Genomic DNA, 17653 nt, shown 5'->3' with positions numbered 1-17653 from the left:
TGTATTTGAGGGAAAAACACAGATAAATTGAATTAGAGATGTCCTGAAAGATTCAATTTTATTGTTAGCTATAGTTCACATCTCCCTACAAAATTCAAGCTCCTTCAGTGTGAGACCATGTCTAACTTATCAGTATATCTTCAAACACTAAGTAGAAAGATTTCACAGAGGAGGTGCTTCATAAGGTAAACGAATATAATTAGAATTCAGTGCAATTAAAAAAGAAGAATTCAGTGCAATTAAAGTTCTTTAAAAGATAAATATACATTAGACAAATTTAGGGCAATGAACATCATGTGAGAAGATGGATTGGATCCAATTACCATAAAAATGTTATATTAACTGTATACAAAGTGATGTGGAGGTACACTGATAAAGATGCACACAGTATAGAACAGGTATGGTATAGCATACTATATTCTTACATAGAGGAAAATGAGACGTAATATTTCCATATGAATTAGAAGGAACTTAGAGGAATAGATATGTCTGTAATGGGCTTTGTCAGTCAGGATGCAGTTAAGCAAGAAGAAAGTACCCAAGATACTTCAACATAAGAGATTTTGTGTAGAGACATAGAAGTGCTCTAAGAGCAGGAGGGGATATTGAGGCATCACTGAGACGGTCCTGTGGGAAGTGGCGACTGCCTCTAGGAGCAAGAAGCAAAGGGTGAGGTTGTGTGTTATTGGACCCTCAGAGGAGGGCTCTGAACCCTGGGAAGGTGTTGGGGTGTTGTGACAGAGCTGCCAGGAGCGCTGGCAGGAGCTGGAGCAGGGGGCTAGAGGCAGCAAGCAAATGGGAAGTGGGACTCTTCTCTCTCATCCTACTTCCAAATCTCCCTCCTATGAAAAATGCAAGGTGCAGAGTCCCAAGCAAAGCATCACAAAGCAGATCCACAAAGATGTGGAGCCCAGAGACAATAACTTAGTAAGTCAGGTCGGGGAATGGGAATGCAGGCACATTTACTGTCTGCATTGGGTTAGAGTGGGCAAGCTTTTTTTTTTTTTTAAAGTTTGTTATTTATTGATTTATTTTTAATCTCTACACCCAGCATGGGGCTTGAAATCACAACCGTGAGATCAAGAGTCACATGTGGTTTTGGCTGAGCCAGACAGGCGGCCCCAAGCCTTATTTTTTATTGAGATACATTTCACATACTCTTTTTAGTATACAATTAGAGTATACAATTCAGTACTTTTTAGTATATTTACAAAGTTGTGCAGTTAAGACCACTAAATCCGCAATATTTTCATCAGCCCAAGAGGAAACCTTGTGCCCTTTAGGCTGTCACCTCCTATCCCACTACATCCCCCCACTCTGGTTAGGGGAGATGGTTGCTAAGGCAACCATAACACTGCTTTTCATCACTATGGAATTGCCTATTCTGGACATTTCATATAAATGGAATAATATATGATAGGACCTTTTTCTGTTTGGCTTCTTTTCTTGGCAAAATGTTTTCAAGATTTATCCATGTTGTAACAACATATATGGGTGCTTCATTACTTCTTATAGATGAATAATATTCCATTACATGGGTATACAACATTTTGTTTACCCATCCCTCAGTTGATATATATTTGGGTTGTTGCTACTTTTTGGCTATTATGAATACTGCTATTATGAACATTTGGGTATAAGTTTTGTGTGGCTATATGTTTTCAATTCTATTAGGTAGAGTGGAAGTGCTGGGTCCTATGGAAACTCTATGTTTAACATTTTGAGGAAGGATTTAATTGTTTTCCATGGCAGCTGTACCATTTTATATTCCTACCAGCAATGTATGAAGGTTCCAAGTCTGTACATCCTCACTAAGATGTGTTACTGCCTTTTTTTTTTATCATAGCTATCTTAATGGGTATGAAGTGATATCTCACAGTGACTTTTTTCTATAAAATGAAATTATACTTTATTAATAATCCTAGCATCTTTTCATGTGCTTATTGAAAATTTTGTGTATATTCTTTGGAGAAATGTCCGTTCAAGTCCTTTACCCATTTATGATCAGATCGTTTGTTTTTTCTTGTTTAGTCATAAGTGTTCTTTGTATATTCTGGACATTAGATGCTTATAGACATATGATTTGCAAATACTTTCTCCCTTCTGTAGGCTACCTTTTTACTTTCTCGAAAATATCCTCTGATGCAGAAAAGTTTGCAATTCTGATGAAGCCTAATTTATTTCTTTTTACTCATATTTTTGGTGTCATATCTCAGAACCCATTGCCTAATCCAAGGTCACAAAGACTTACATATGTTTTCCTGTAAGACTTCCATGCTTTTTATTCTTACATTTAGGTTTTTGATCTATTTTGAGTTAATTTTTGCATGTAGATATCCAGTTGTTCCAGCATCATTTGTTGAAAAGATTTCTTTCCCCCAATGCATTCATTATCTTAGTACTCATGCTGAAAATCAACCATAACTGTATGTGCTTTTTTCCCTAGACTCTCAATTCTTTTTTTTTTTATTTTAAAGATTTTATTCATTTATTTGAGAGAGATAGAGAGAGCATGCACATGACAAGTTGGGGGAGGAGCCGATAGGAGGGAGAAGGCATCTGAACCTGACTCTGTGGGGCTATGTGGGGCTCAGCTGGGTGCTTGACTCAGGGCTTAGATGGTGGCTCTGGGGGCTCAAGCTCAAGACCCTGAGGTCATGACCTGAGCCAAAACCAAGAGTTTTGGACTGTATATGCCTGTATATGATGATGGATATGTCTATTCTTATGCTAGTACCACACAGTCTTGATTACTGTAGCTTTGTAGTAAGTTTTGAAATTGATACCAACATTGGTCTTTTTTTTTTTTTTTTCCAAGATTGTTGGCTATTTGAGGTACTTTGCATCTCCATATGGATTCTAGGATCGGCTTGTCAATTCATGCAAAAAAAGCAGCTGGGATTTTGATAGGGATTGCATTGAGTACCATGCTTACTTTTAGCAAAAACATTTCCACTTTGACCAGAAAGTCTGTTTTTCAAGATGCTAGCTCTCTTGGTAATAGGCAGTCAGTGTAAACTGCATTAAGTTAGCCAGATTAAAATCAAGTTTTGTCTCTCTTTTGTAGAACAAATCACACTGACAACTTTAAATTTATTTGGGTGAAATAAATATTTGTGTGGTTCGCTGAGGGCTATAACTAGTTTTCCTGACCACTGTATCACCAGGCTAAGCCCAGAGCCTTGAAGCACCCAGAAGGTGCTCAGAGTTTTTAAGAAATGCAAGCATCTTCTCTAATAGGTGAGGGAACAAAAGCAGAACGGTATATGGATTTAGGACTGGGATATGTAAAAAAAAAACAAACAAAAACAAAAAACCCCAGCTTAACCAGACACAAAAGCGCAGACATTGTATATTTTATATGAAATGTTCAGAAGTCTGGAGGTAGGAATATGAACTGTCTGTAAAACTGGCATGAGGATTCTTTTTAGGTAATGAGAATATTCTAAAATTAATTTATGGTAATGATTGTCCTGCTCTGTAACTTCACTATAATTCATTCAATTGTACACTTAAAGGTGGTAAATTTCATGGTATGTAAATATCACAATACAGCTAAAAAAGAAAAAAAAATCCTAACAAATAACTCCAGCTTGAGACTGAGGCTTCCTTCAGTCTATTTCAATTTTTATTGGAGTGATACAGACGAAGTAGGTCAAACGGCGCTATATTTCCACTGGCAAAGAAGAAAAAAAAGGAAAAGGAAAGAAAAAGTGGAGGTGGAGTGATTGAAAGGAAAAGTGGACCACCCAGAGCAGTTGGGATTGAAGCTCACGGAAAAGGTAATGAGGGCTCAAGGGCCACGGTTCCTGTGGGGAATTGGTCCATAAAAGGGCCTAGAATACAAAGGAGAGAATGGACATTAGGAACCCATCTGCCCAGTTTTTGACAGCGAAGAACCTAAGAAGGTCATGGGCTTGCCTTTCAGCGGCACTGGGGAGACCACATTTGAAACACCCCGGGGCAGGGCTGGTCACCCCGGTGTGAAAAGACTGTCGTGGCAGCCAGAGAAACGTGGTGGTGGGAAAACCTTCTAGTTAGGAGCCATCACTTCACCATTCACCCTTGTCAGCCCAGCTGCTGGGACGGCTCAGCAGGGAAGGGAAGTGATGGATGGTGGCCCCTGACAGGTTACCAGGGAAGAAGTAAGTGGTCGACAAACGAACGACAAACGGCTGCGGGTCATGTTGGCCAGGCTGTGTGACTCCTAATCCTGCCCTTGATCTCGATGCTGGAGCATCTGCGTCCCTCACAGTCACTAAGTCTAAATCACATCCGGAGGCTTTCTGGCTTCGATACTTTTGCTCACCCCAAGCTAAAATTCACCTGGCCTGCAAAGCCTGCTTCATTTATTTACGGTGCCAGCTTTCTTATCATTCTCTAACATGTGTGATGTGCCAGGGACTATGCTAAGACCTTTCCAGGCATGCATACATTCTCACACAAACCCAAGAATTAGAAGCCGTTATCCTCATTTTTTTAGATTAGGATATACAGTCAAAGACATGGATTAATTTGCTGAGATCACAGGGCTAGTAAGTAGCAGAGGTGGGCCTTGAACTTGGGTGTGTCTGATGCCAAAGCCCATTTTCTCAGACAGTGCTATCATGTCTTTTCAAAGAGAATCTTCAATGGGCCATTCTAGTTGCAGGTCTGATTAAAGATTAATTTCTTTTTTTATTTTTTAAAAGATTTTATTTATTTATTCATGAGAGGCACACACACAGAGAGAGAGAGAGGCAGAGACACAAGCAGAGGTAGAAGCAGGCTCCATGCAGGGAGCCCGACGTAGGACTTGATCCCTGGACTCCAGGATAACGCCCGAGCTGAAGGCAGGCGCCCAACCCCTGAGCCACCCAGGTGTCCCTAAAGATTATTTTCTTACTTCTAAAAATGGAATAAATAAACAAGTAATTCTTTCCCTCTAATTGACTGGAGTGCTCAGAGCAGCAGACATGCCTGATATAAATAAAGCAGACACTGGCTCTCTTGCCCCCTGGTCCCTAGTTGGAGGTCCCACTCAGTCTTTGTGGCATGGTCTGGGGCTGCGGTGGGAGTTGGGATGGGGCACTGGCCACAGCAGCCTGCAGCCCTCAGAAGTGCTCTCATTTCAGTTGCTAGGGGCTGGCCATAGCCGGATGGGCATGACCAGCCCCTCAGCCACCAACTCCCAACCCTGACTGCAGCAGCACAGACCTGGCGGCTGTGTTGGGCTCCTGTGGGGAGGGGCGTGAGGGCCCTTCCCTTTTGCAGCCAGTAGGCCTGATTTCAACCCTTACTGGAAGCAGTCAAGCATGCATGTGCTAGGTCACAAAGTTCAAATAACTAACTCAGCTTTCAGATTATTACCTAAACAATTACATTCATGAGATTTAAATCTAACACACCCAAATTTAAACTAGAGTATTATGATAAAAGTCTATAGCCTTTGATCAGTCTTGAGGAAGAAAGTCTTATTGTATCTTATTCCTCCACAGAGTAATGATAAGAATTAAATAGAAAGCATTATCCCCATTTTACAGGTAAGAAGGCTGGCTCAGGGGAGTTTCTATCCTGAGTGTGCCTGACACCTTGTTTTATGTCTGTAGATACTCCATTTTAAATACTTGTTCATTGACTGACCCAGTCTCCCTGTAATCAGTGGAGGATAGAAGAAAATACAGGTGTTATTTACTTAATTGTAGGTATAATGTTGTCTCCATTCTTTTTTTTTTTTTTTTAATTTATTATTTATGATAGTAACAGAGGGAGAGAGAGAGAGGCAGAGACACAGGCAGAGGGAGAAGCAGGCTCCATGCACCGGGAGCCCGACGTGGGATTCGATCCGGGGTCTCCAGGATCGCGCCCTGGGCCAAAGGCAGGCGCCAAACCGCGGCGCCACCCAGGGATCCCTGTTGTCTCCATTCTGTCTAGTTCAGCATATTGGAGAGTTTTCCTTTCTCTTTGTCCGGGCACCGAATTCCTGCCATCCCCTTGGATGAAGCCTACCTGGGAACAGCCTCTGGGATTATCTTGCCACCAGGGATTTGAACAGTGCAGCCAGAGCATGGTGGTGCAAACTAATGGTGTGAAGCCAATAAGCGAGTGGGAAGTAAAAGGTCTTTTTTTCCTCCTTTGCAGGAACTATGCAGGAAGGCAGTGAGGTGGGAAGCCAGGTGTGGACATGGGAGCAAGGGAATCACCAGTGTCATTAGGTCTGACAGTTGTGTGTCCTTGCTACGCAGCTGCTTTCTAAGGACATTTTAACCCCCTCTTGATTTCTTTCTCCCTTTTGTAAGAAAGCTCAGTGCAGAATAAAACGGTCTGATTTGAATAGACGTTTTAATATAAGTCATATTTGTGTTCCTTAAGTGAAAGGTTTTTTTCCCTCACATATTGTCCCCTGGTATAAATGATTTATATTTATGAGAAGTACAATTTTTAGTCCTAACCATTCAAACCTCCTTGGCAAACAGCTGCATTATGCTGTTAAACCACACGAGGGCAGTGGTGTCACATGTAAGAGATGCCTGCCTCCTGCTTTCTGAACAGATGGCACATTTGTTAGACTTCATTGGATGTATTTTTCCTTTATTGAAGCACAGGGGAATTTCACATTTGCAGGTAGAATGGGGGAAGATAGTTAAAATTTTATACCGTATTTTTATCTCTTTGTTTATGCTGATAAAGGTAGCAAAGGCAGTTGATTTATCCTCCTTTTTGCTGTTTTGAGAGATGGTTGCGCTAACAAGCTGGGGTGGGTGTTCATTACCACCGTGACCCTGCCAGAAGATGTTCTGTTGATTTTGCATTTAATTGGAAATGTCACAAAGATAATACGTAAGCCCATCCTTCTTTCAAACCCTCAACACCCTTAGATATGACAAATCCTGCTGTTGCTTTCAGGAAATTCCTGCGTTTAGTCTTTCTCCACACCTATTAAGTGGGGAGAATCTAGCCAGCTCTCTCTGAAGATGGAACTGTGTGACCTTCCTTAACCCCATGATCATAGGAACTCTGAAGTGTCTCTTTCACAGATAGGTCTAGTGCTGCTGGGTTCCGAACGTCCCCTGGCCCTTACGGATGCAGGAGGTCTTAAGTCAGAGCTAATCCGTTGACTCTTCCTAGGGTGGGATAATGCAGAGGTTGCTGCAGAACCACGGACAGTGCTAGCATCTGTCCTATGGGCATATTTGGTCTGTCATGCCGTATTGGCTCAGACAGTGTTGAGTTTCTAAAAATTGCTAAACTTAAATACAAGGAGTCCCATTAAAGATCCAGGATTCTCGCTTTTCTTAAAACATTGGACAATTGGTAGGACTCGCTTGCACAGTCTCTGGGTGGCCACAACCTTCTTTGTGGCTATATGTAGTCATTACATACCCAGGTCTCCCCTTTGGCTTTCCTGACACTAGCTGATTATAACCATGTTTGCACTGTTTTTGTTACAATAAAAAGGAAAATGAGAATTTAATACCCATGTCAGTCTCAGAATAGCAAAATGAAAGATATAGTGAAGGAGCCACATGTCTCAAGGTAAATGAGCCTGAATGCAGTCTTCTCTGCTGCAGCATTTAGGGAAACTACCTGTTCTGCTAGCACCTTGCATTTTGCACCTGGAAGAGCTGTGTCTTTGAAGGTGGGCAGGCCTGGGGCTGACCTGGGGTAAAGTACCAGAACTTTGTCCATCTTTTTATCCTCATGGTTAAATGGAGACAATCTCAATTAACTCTCACAGCTGCCTTGAAAGGTAATCCCGACCTTATCTGGGTATCTGGCTTAGCACGGTGTGGTTGGCCACCTCCTGGCTTTGTCTTACCTTCCTCTTGGGGGCGGTAAGTTGCAGATTCACTACCTGACCTGGCTGGGGGGAGAAAGGGTAAAGGGAGAAGATGAGCAGGAGAGGAAAGCCCTCTGGATGGGGGATCAGACCCGGATATGGCTGGATGCCCATTCTGGAGCCTCGAGATGGCAGTTGAGCTCCGCGGGGCTCCAGGAGGATTGGAGGAACAGACAGAAAATCCATTCTTGCTCGGCAGATACATCGGCAAAACGCCCAAAGCAAACAGCAGAGGAAGTTTGCTTTAGTGGAGACAAACTCACAACTTTGCTCTTTCAAAGCCTCTGTTTACAAGTCAAAGCCGAGGCTCAGGCGGGCTTTCTATGCACACGCACCTGCGGAGGTCCTGCCTGCGGGCTTATGGTTACCAGAGCAGGGCTGCTGGATGGAGATCTGCTCTCTACCCCTTGGGGAGCCAGGACTGCTCACCCCAAGCCTCCTAGGGTCAAATTTGGAAAGGAGGAGATGAGAGGGGAAAAAAAAGCCCTTAGCACTGATGAATTTTCGAGTGGAGCAAGCATCACTTGTAGGTTACAGAGTGAGGCGAGTGGCAAGAAATTGACAGACGCTGGCCCTAGGTCATTGCAGCCTGAACAAAGGTGCTAAATAAAGCGTGTTGCTGGGAGAATAGAAGCCACAGAAGATAGCTCTAAGGGGGAGGGTTGGTTCTGTTACCTGAATGGTGTCTAATGTTGTAAGTGGATTGGGTGTGCCTGTTCCCCTGAAATAAAATAACCTGTAATAGTGTCTGGAATAAACACGTGTTGGCTAAAGGTGGAGTTGGGTGAATTTAGAAAAACAATATCACAGACCTTCTGTAGCTTTATATTTCAATGAAAAATTTCCGGTGAGAAGGGAAAGCAAAGGTGCTGCTCTCCGCCGATGGAGGCTCTAAGGAGCCAGGGCAACCGTGGAGATTGGGTGAGCCACTGCCTTTCTCGCCCTTGAGGGATGCTGATGAAGATAATCTCAGAGATGATCTGATACCATGATCAAGCCCAAAGGTTCCGGAGGCAGCTATCTCTGGTTTTGAATCTTGGCTGTGATGCCTTTTAGCTGCGCAATGTTGGGCGAATCACATTCCATCTTTAAGCCTTGGTGTCCCGCGCCTAGAGAGGGGTGGAGAGAGATTGAACACCTGGATGCAGGTGGCCTAGGCCTGAAGGGCGGTGCTGACACGCACACGGAAGTGTGTCTTCAGAGCCCTGGCTCTGCCGTAGACACTGACAAGGAGCTAGAAACACAGCCCATCTCCCCACCCGCCTCTGTCCCCCCCAACATTTCCTCCCAGTTCAGATTTTGAGCTCTTAGACCCACCGCACTCCGTCTATGCTGCTTATGTTGGGATTCCTCTGAGCAGGAACCTCCCACTTTATGGCCCTTCAGGCTTCTTAGCTCCTTTGTAATCTGGTCCTAATGTCTCAAAGCGAATCTTTGACTCTTCCCAGCTATAATTTCTGGTTAATCTTTGCTCCTCTGCATGCCTTTTTTTTCTCAGGCCATCCCCATTCTGTGTAATAGTCTTCCTCCTCCTGAGAAGGCTCGTTTGGGTGTGGTTCTCTGCCCCAGCATTTCTCTAAACTACTCATTCCTGGAGTGTGCCCTCAGAGGGTCGGTGGCCAAATAAGTTAGGAAGATGGTTGCTTGTTTAAATGGAGTTTGGTGCTAGTGTGCATTATAAATCTCTCAAAAGATGCTCCTGCATGTAGGGTTTCTCAAACTGTTTGCACCTACAGACTTAAAACCTTCTCTCCCTCCTTTCTCTTCTCTTCTTCATGGGACCAGAATGTCATGGTACGTGCTCTGGAGGCTGCATTATGGTTGAGGTTATAGAATTTCTAATGGGGAGGGGGTGGGGAGGACCCTAAGGCCAGACTCTGGGACAAACTATATTCCTAGATGTGGAATAACAAGAGCATCAATCAGCCCTGCTCTTGTTCTGCCGGAACCCACATTTTGCATCTAGAACCGTGCTCTTACCATCTTACCTGGTGACCAAGTTTCCGTATTATAAGACATTCTAGTAAATGCATCCCTGCTTATGGTCTCCTGTCTGTTATCCCAATTCCTGTGGCCTTATTTATTTATTTTTGAGAGAGAGAGAGAGAGAGAGAGAGATAGAGAGAGAGAAAGAAAATATACACAAGGGCAAGGGTGTGGCAGGGTGGGGTAGGGGGCAGATGGAGAGGAAGAGAGAGAGAATCTTAAGCCTCAATGAGGGGCTCTTTCTCACGCCCCTGAGATCATGACCTGAGCCAAAATCAAGTCAAATGCTTAACCAACCCACTAAGCCACTCATGTACTGATTCTCTGTCCCCATCCTATTCTGTCCCCAGACTTGATTCTGTATCACTTGTCCTCCTACACAACGCCCACCCATATCTCTACTTGTTTTCTTTCAATTGGTCTTTCCCTCTGCAACGGTTAGGATACCTTGGTCTTCATTCTAGGTCCTGATCGTGTTCCTTCTCCAATCTTCCTTACTCTTTGTCAAGTTTGATATGATTTAGGTGTTGATGAGTTCAGGCTGTAGGGTCTGATGAACTGACTTCTAATAACTGTAAACTCTTGGGGGAGTATTTAACTTTGGGGCACAGCAAAACCAGCGTAACCCCCTTATTCCATCCTGTTGAGGATTAGATGAGATAGCCCATGTGAAATGCTTCTCATACCACCTGGTGTATAGTAAGAGATCAATAATTATCAGCTATTATATTATCTAAGTCCCAGAGCTTCTTTGATCAATTTAGCCCATGCTGAGCTCTCTCATCTCTTAATACTTTATAATTAGTGTCACAGATGTAGCACTCAGTTTTGTTTGTGACTTATTTATAGCTCCCCACATTAGATTTGGACTTAATTTTTTTAAATGGATAATTTCAAACATACTGTAAGTAGAATAATAGCATCTTTTGTAGGATCCTTTTGTACTTGTCACTGGATTGGGTCTTTCGTGATAGTTCTTTTCATTCTGTTCCGATATCTAACATTGCTCCATACACAGGAGATGTTGCCATGGGCTGTGACTGAGAATAAGCCACCCCTGTGTATAAGGCTGTGCTTGAGGATGTCTCTCTAAGGTCTTTCTTGGAGGATGGGACCAGAAAAAGACCATCTTTTCCTACTTTTTCTAAGGGATGGGGAGATGGAAAATAGCAAGCGATTTCTTAGAGACTATACTTCATTCTCCAAAGGAAAATTATCCCACCTCCCCTTGTCAGTTCTTCAACATAGCCTGGTGCAAAATAATTTTTGAATTGGCAACTTGCCATTTTTTTCCTAAGTTTTGTCAGAACTGTTTTCTAGTATCAGGTTTGAATCTCAGTTCTCGACCTTTGTGGCTTAAAGCAGTAGACTTGAGAAGACAGATCTCAGAACTAAATCTCCAAAGCTTCCCCCCCTTCTTTTTTTTTGCACTGGGTGATTGACATCTGGGGACACAGCTTTGTGACTTCTCTCAAGATGTTGAACAAAATAAAGACTATGTGCAGGAGGAAACATGATCCTACATTTATTAATGTGGCGTCAGACAATGTCTCTGGAAACATGTTTTATGCCACATTTCCTCTTGATGGCACTGGAGCCTTAAATATCGGAACAAGTCTGGTCTTTCTCATTCTAAATCCTATTATCTAGGTTAGCTCATCTGTATTCAAAAGATCAATGTTGCATTATTACAAAGATCCTTTCAAGTGTAAAAAGGATGGCACTTCATTACAGAAAGTAAAAGAAACTAATCAAACTTTCTTGGTGAAATCATTGACTTTTTTAAGTAAAGGGCAAATTTAAGAATTTGAAAGTCCGAGATGCGAGAGAACTCTGTGGTTTGGGCTCACTCCGGCATGCATGCATCTGGTTGTAGTGTGTGAGTCTTGGATAATCTAAAGAAGAAAGAAGCTTTCTTAAAAGAGTCTCAGTGCTTGCAGCTATGCTCAGTTCTTCTGAAACTGCGTGGTTGTGTGTCTTGGAAAAAATGAGCTGCTGGTGGGAAGACTCAAAGTCCGTGGTGATCCATGTACAGGCAACACTATATTGACCTGGTTGATAGAAATTGTTAGGAAAACACTGGTAAATATTATATACTCATTGTCTTAACTCTTCTTTTAACAGACAGTTCTTGTTTCTTATTATCACCAGTTGGGTTCTGTGGGTTGTGTATTAGCATGTAGGATGTTTATTAGGGAGTGTTTTTGGGGTCAACACCTTCACCTTCAGGGGAAGGAAGTAAGAGGGGTAGTGGGGGGGATCCACAGTGCATGCCCAAGGATACAGACATAAGGAAGAGGGTCTCTGGAGCAAGAGTGGCCTTTTGGTGCTGTCATTCCTGAGGAGGAGGGAGCCTGCCTTGTAATGTAAACAAACCTTGGACAGGTGCTTGATTTTAGCAAGCCTTTGGTCTTTAGTTGGGGCAATTCCCCAAAGGGAGGTGATAGTTGAGGACTGTTTGCTGGCAGCACTCCCAGCAGCCTGAGTAAAATTCCTTTTATTTCTGAGAGTTGGATTTGGGCAGCACATCACGGTGTCCACCACCCTTAATGAAGGAACATGTTCATTGACCCTCTTCAATATATCAGAGCTGTGCTAGGTCCTGGGACTTACAGTGATGAATAAAGAACAACCCTCGCGCTAAGGTGTTTCTGACCAGCCTCTTCTGACTTGTTGGTTAGTATGACAGGGCAGATGCATTTCCAAGCACTTTATTTGTATTCACTAATTTCACTTACTAAACCATATGACACAGCTAGATTTTACAGATGGGGAAACCGAGGCATGTGGTGGTGAAGCTTGGGCAGGCTTTCCCCAGAGATCTGATAGCCTGCTGCTCTACTACTTCCCAAATGTTGCCATTTCTGTGAGATCAAAGCCAGTCTTCATCTTTTTTGAGCTTGTGTCAGAACTAGCTATAACATTTGCTTACTGAAGGATGTTTAGTGTGGCTCTTACCTGATAGCTGCACTGTCCAGTTTTGGTAGCCAGTGGTCACATAAGCCGATTGAGCACTTGAAATGTGGAAAGTCGAAACTGAGATGTTAAGTGTAAAATACACATCAGAATTCAAAGACTTAGATGGAAAAAAGATGTAAAAAATATCATCTGTCCTTTTATACTGATTGCACGTTGAAATGATAGTATTTTTGATATGCCATGTTAAATTAAAAAAAATTGAAAAATTAATTTTGCCTGTTCTCATGTTTTAATGTGGCTACTGTAAAATTTAAAAATTACTTAGTGGCTTGAATTTGTGGCTTGCATTTTGTTTTTACTGAACAGAGTTGTCTTAGAATATCTGAGGTTCTTCCTATGGAGACATTTTTTGCTCTTAAATTTAGAGAAAATCTTATTTGGTCTGGTATTGGGAGCAGGTTCTTTTGATATGCTTCATTTAATTTGTATTTATTAATAGGGATTCTATCCACCAAACAACCACTACTTGCTGGTTGTTTCGTGATTGTTGAAAACTAGTTAGAGGCAGCCTGAGTGAGATGAATTAAAGTTCTATTGTTGTAGGGGAACAAGGTCATCAACTTGAAATTAATCAACGGATTTCAAATCACCAGGAAGGGATATTTTACCCACAGCTTTACAGTTTCAGCATGTAAATTGCTGTTTAGAGGAGAGTCTGTAAAATCAATCCAGCCTTTCTCCCTTCAGAAATTAAAAGCAATTTATTTTTATTTTTGGCAAATCCTGGGAAACACTTGTACGTCCAACTCCTTCACCCTGACACCACCTGTGTTGCATGTTGTTTTGGACTTTTGAGTAGAGAGGTGGGAAATTTAGTTGTCTTGGTGTCCCACGGGATTTGGAGGAGACCCTTCTGATCCCTGTTGGGGAGCCCATCTGTCTCCACCTGATACATTTTACTTCAATGAGTCAGAAACCCCAAAGCTAAATTTGGCCAAAGTAGCACATATCATGTGGACTTCAACCAAAGCCATATAAATCATCCCCAGATCATACCAAACTTGGCCCCTAAACTGGGCACAGATTTTCCAATCTGGTCCTGGAGTTTGCCAGAAGGCAGGAGGACCATAGGGATATGTGGGTTGCAACTGGCTTTTGTCCCAAACTTCTGTGGTTAGTGAAGCTTGTCTTATCTGGGATTGGATATAAACACAGCTCATGGACTCAAAAGATACCAAACTGCCTTGAAGGGTCAAATAGCTGTGTATCCAACCAACAACCTTCTCCCTACCCACTGTGGCCCCGGAAATCAAGAAAGATCCAGAGACGATTTATAAAGAATATATTAAGCATTCCAATTTATTGCTCTCTAGTACTTAATATCAGTATGCTGATGATAACACTAAATGGGGACCCCAAGTGAGTGAACTTTTATGTCTTTCTGAATGGAATTGCAGAGGCTGCCTTATTTGGTAGACTGACTCTTGAAAATAGCAGGTGTATTTTGTTTATCTGATTTCTAGGGAAGTTTTTTTTTTTTTTTTTTTTAATGGTGAGGAACAATAATGATTAACTCTAATCATTCTTTATTCTTCTTGGTCAACAATTTATTTTCTAGTTTTCATTGACGTGGCACTGTGCTATATAGTATTTGTCTGATTTGGGAAGTAACCTATACTTTGGGGAAGAAGACCTGGGAAAGCAGTAAGCATTTTTGTCTTAGACTCTACTCAGGAGCCCCCAAATAACTGCATTTCTGCATAAAGAGAGGTACTTATCCTCAATTTGTTTTCTGGTTTCTCTAACACAACAAATAGTCATCCCATTTGATAATCAAGTAAGGGCATTCCCGGAAACAAGTGTAGCTGGAGCTTCCAATGAAGCGCCTGTTAAAACAAAGTCACTGGTTTCTTTATGAAGGAGTCTTCAATCTACCCAGGCAATCGGCCAGCTGGGAAAGAGTTTAGGATTTATTGGGTGCATATTTGGGCAATTTACTTAACCTCTCTGTGTCTCACTTTCTTCATTTGTGAAACAATGATAAGACCTTGTCTTATAGAGTGGCATAAAAAATGCTGTAAAATGACTGGCACAGTTTCTGGATTATCAAATGTAGGGAAGAAATGATCAAATGTAGGAGGCAGCAGTGGTAGTGGGGGATTATCTCTTCTAGTCTTAAAGCATTTCCACAAAGTTGTTTTTTTAAATACTGGAAGAGATTTCTAGTAGCATTTGTGCAGTGAACCTCTTACAAATAGAATACATGTATAATTCCTGAGAAACTAGTTTTGTTTAAGCATAGGGTAAATTGGGGTCAAGGCCATGAATTTGATTGCCTCCTGAGTCAGTATTTTCAGAGTTGAAATTGAGAATAGCTAGGCTACTTTTAGTTCAGACTCATACCTGCAAGTCAGTTGTTATATTTCTGAAACACATAGTAGGATCACAGCAACCTGGTCATGCTTCTAGTCTTACATCTTATTTTATGCTCATTTTTAACATATAGCCTAACCAGACATCCCATGTAACCATTTGAACCTGTCCTGAGAAATTGTTTCTGACATTGCAATGATTCTGTTTTTATTCTTGTACCAGACTGATTATTGGGACAGTCTTCTTTCTAGGAACTTTGATGTTTGCCATTTCCCTGTAACATCTGGTCTTGGTCTTAGATCTGTCCTTTGCAGAATAAGGCTGTTCTCTAGCTCACATGCCAAAGTTTCAAATATTTGTGGATAGTTATTATACTTTCTGAAGTAAACCCTTCTCTGGGCCAAATATATATTTTTCCTTTAATCATTCCTCCTGTGGCAGGGCATGGCTGGTGTGAGAGGAACCTCATGTTCTCTACTGTGTAACAAACTTAATGAGTGAATCCCACTTTTTTTATGTTAATACTTGTATATGCTATAGTAATATATAAAACGATTATTATATCTCAATCAGCTGGTTCTTACTTAAATCTCTCAAGTGGTTGCAATCAAATTGTGAGTGGTTCTGGCTTGACTCGGGCTGACCATTGTGGATTCATCACTCACACCACTGGCTCTGATTTGGGAGGATTTGAATGGTTGGGGCCTGGAATGCTTGAGATTCACTGGGCTTCTGTATCTCCACAAGGCCATTCCCTTAGGCTAGCTTGGGCTTCCTCACAGTATGGTAGCCACAGGGCAAGATGGACACTTGGTAGCTTAGTGCACCAAGATGGAAGCCACAGGGCAGGATGGACACCTGGTAGCTTAGTGCACCAAGTTGGAAGAAGAAGTAGAGGCTGCTAGGTGCCTTAAAGTCTGGATCTAAAAACTGCCAGAGAGTCAGCTATGTTCTATTGATCAAAGAAGTCTCAGGGCCCGCTCAGATGAAAGGAGAAGGGACATAGATTTTGCCTCTTATTGGGAGGAGAATCACAAAATTTATGGCCATCTGCCCCTCCAGTCTCAGCTCTCCTGGTGCTAATGTCAAATGTCACCTCTTAAAACAGCTACAGTCTTCAAAACAAAACAAAATAATCTAGCATGCAATCAGGTCACAAGATTTTCTTTTTCTTCTTTTGTCTTTTTTTTTTTAATTTAAAATTTCCTAATAGCTTTTCCAATAGCTATCAAATGCTATGGGCTTCTAATAAATTCAGCATTCACTAGATTCTTCGAATCTTTATTTCACAAACTATTATCAGGTTTTATATTTGTATAAATTCCTTTTCTCATCAGAAGGTAGAATTTTATTTTTGTTCACGGAAATTTCATCCATTAAATTTGTTGTTTTGAGCTGGTTATTGTTCTGGAGGTAGCTACCTTTAAGATGTTTGAAGGGTGTATTCACACTTCAGATGGAGTTTGTGGCCTTTATACATCTTCTTTAAGAAGTGTTTGTTTAAAGGCTTGGCCTATTTAGAAATTGGTTGTTTTCCTATAATTGAGTTGTGTTTCTTATGTATATTCTGACTACCAAGTTCTGTATCTGATACATGTTTTTTGAATATTCTCTCCTAGTATATGTCTTACTCTTTCATTTTTAAAAATATCTTTGAAGGCAAAATTGTCTAATTCTGAAGTCCAATTTATCATTTTTTGTCCTTTTATGACTGGTGTCTTAATATATTCTATCTATCTAAACACTTCTGTCCATGTTGCAGTTGTAGAGATTTTTTCTTATTTTCTTCTAGAAGCTTTATAATTTTAGGTTTTATATATAGGTCTGTGATCTATTTTAAATTACTATTTTTGCATGATATGAAGTAGGGAACTGATGTTACTGGATTTAGTTTGCGAACTCTTTAAAAAATTATTTTTACAACTAAGCTCAGGTGAGTTGGCAGTATTTTTTTTTTTCTTCACACACATTCTTTATCTGTCTTTGCGATATGGTTGTTCTAGGCTCACAAATGAATTGGAGAGCTTCCTGCCTTTCTCTATTCTCTGTAATAGTTTGTATGAGATTAGGCTTTATTCCTTAAAGTTTGGGAGAATTTACCTTTTAAACAGTCTTGGCTTGCTGTTTTTATGTATGTATGTGTATATAGTGATTTAATTTTTAAAATTCTATTATTCTGTTTATATTTTCCATGTCTTCTTTAGTCATATTTAAGATATATTTTCAAAGGGAAATAATTTTATGTTTTAAAAATTATTAACATAAAGGCTTTTTCTTTTTACTGTCTTATTGCTATCAATTGAGAGCTATGACCAAATAACATAAGTTGTCTTCCCGCTTATAAGATATATTGAATGAATAGCATTCTCCGCTGGTGGCATTCCTTGATGACAGCAACTCAAATAATTTCATAAGTAATCCAGGCAAATGCTGCTCTCTTATGGTCCAGCTTAATGGACCATATATGGACCATTATCTTATGGTCCAAGATATAATGCAGAACATGTAGGCTAAACATTGGTTCTCAGAAGAATTACTAGGTTCTTTGCCAAAAAG

At 41.2% G+C, this 17653-nt stretch overlaps 1 long non-coding RNA gene across 1 annotated transcript in view; it reads left to right on the top strand.

Moving 5' to 3' along the window:
- LOC112651726 (uncharacterized) overlaps window positions 1-17653 on the top strand; it is a 107448-nt gene that overhangs the window by 15992 nt on the left and 73803 nt on the right. The gene's annotated exons all lie outside the window — the stretch shown is intronic.

This window comes from Canis lupus, chromosome 4 (genome assembly GCF_003254725.2).
Source record: "Canis lupus dingo isolate Sandy chromosome 4, ASM325472v2, whole genome shotgun sequence".
Lineage (NCBI taxonomy): Eukaryota > Metazoa > Chordata > Mammalia > Carnivora > Canidae > Canis > Canis lupus.
Note: the sequence above shows the minus strand (reverse complement) of the source record. Positions and strands in the feature narration are given on the sequence as shown.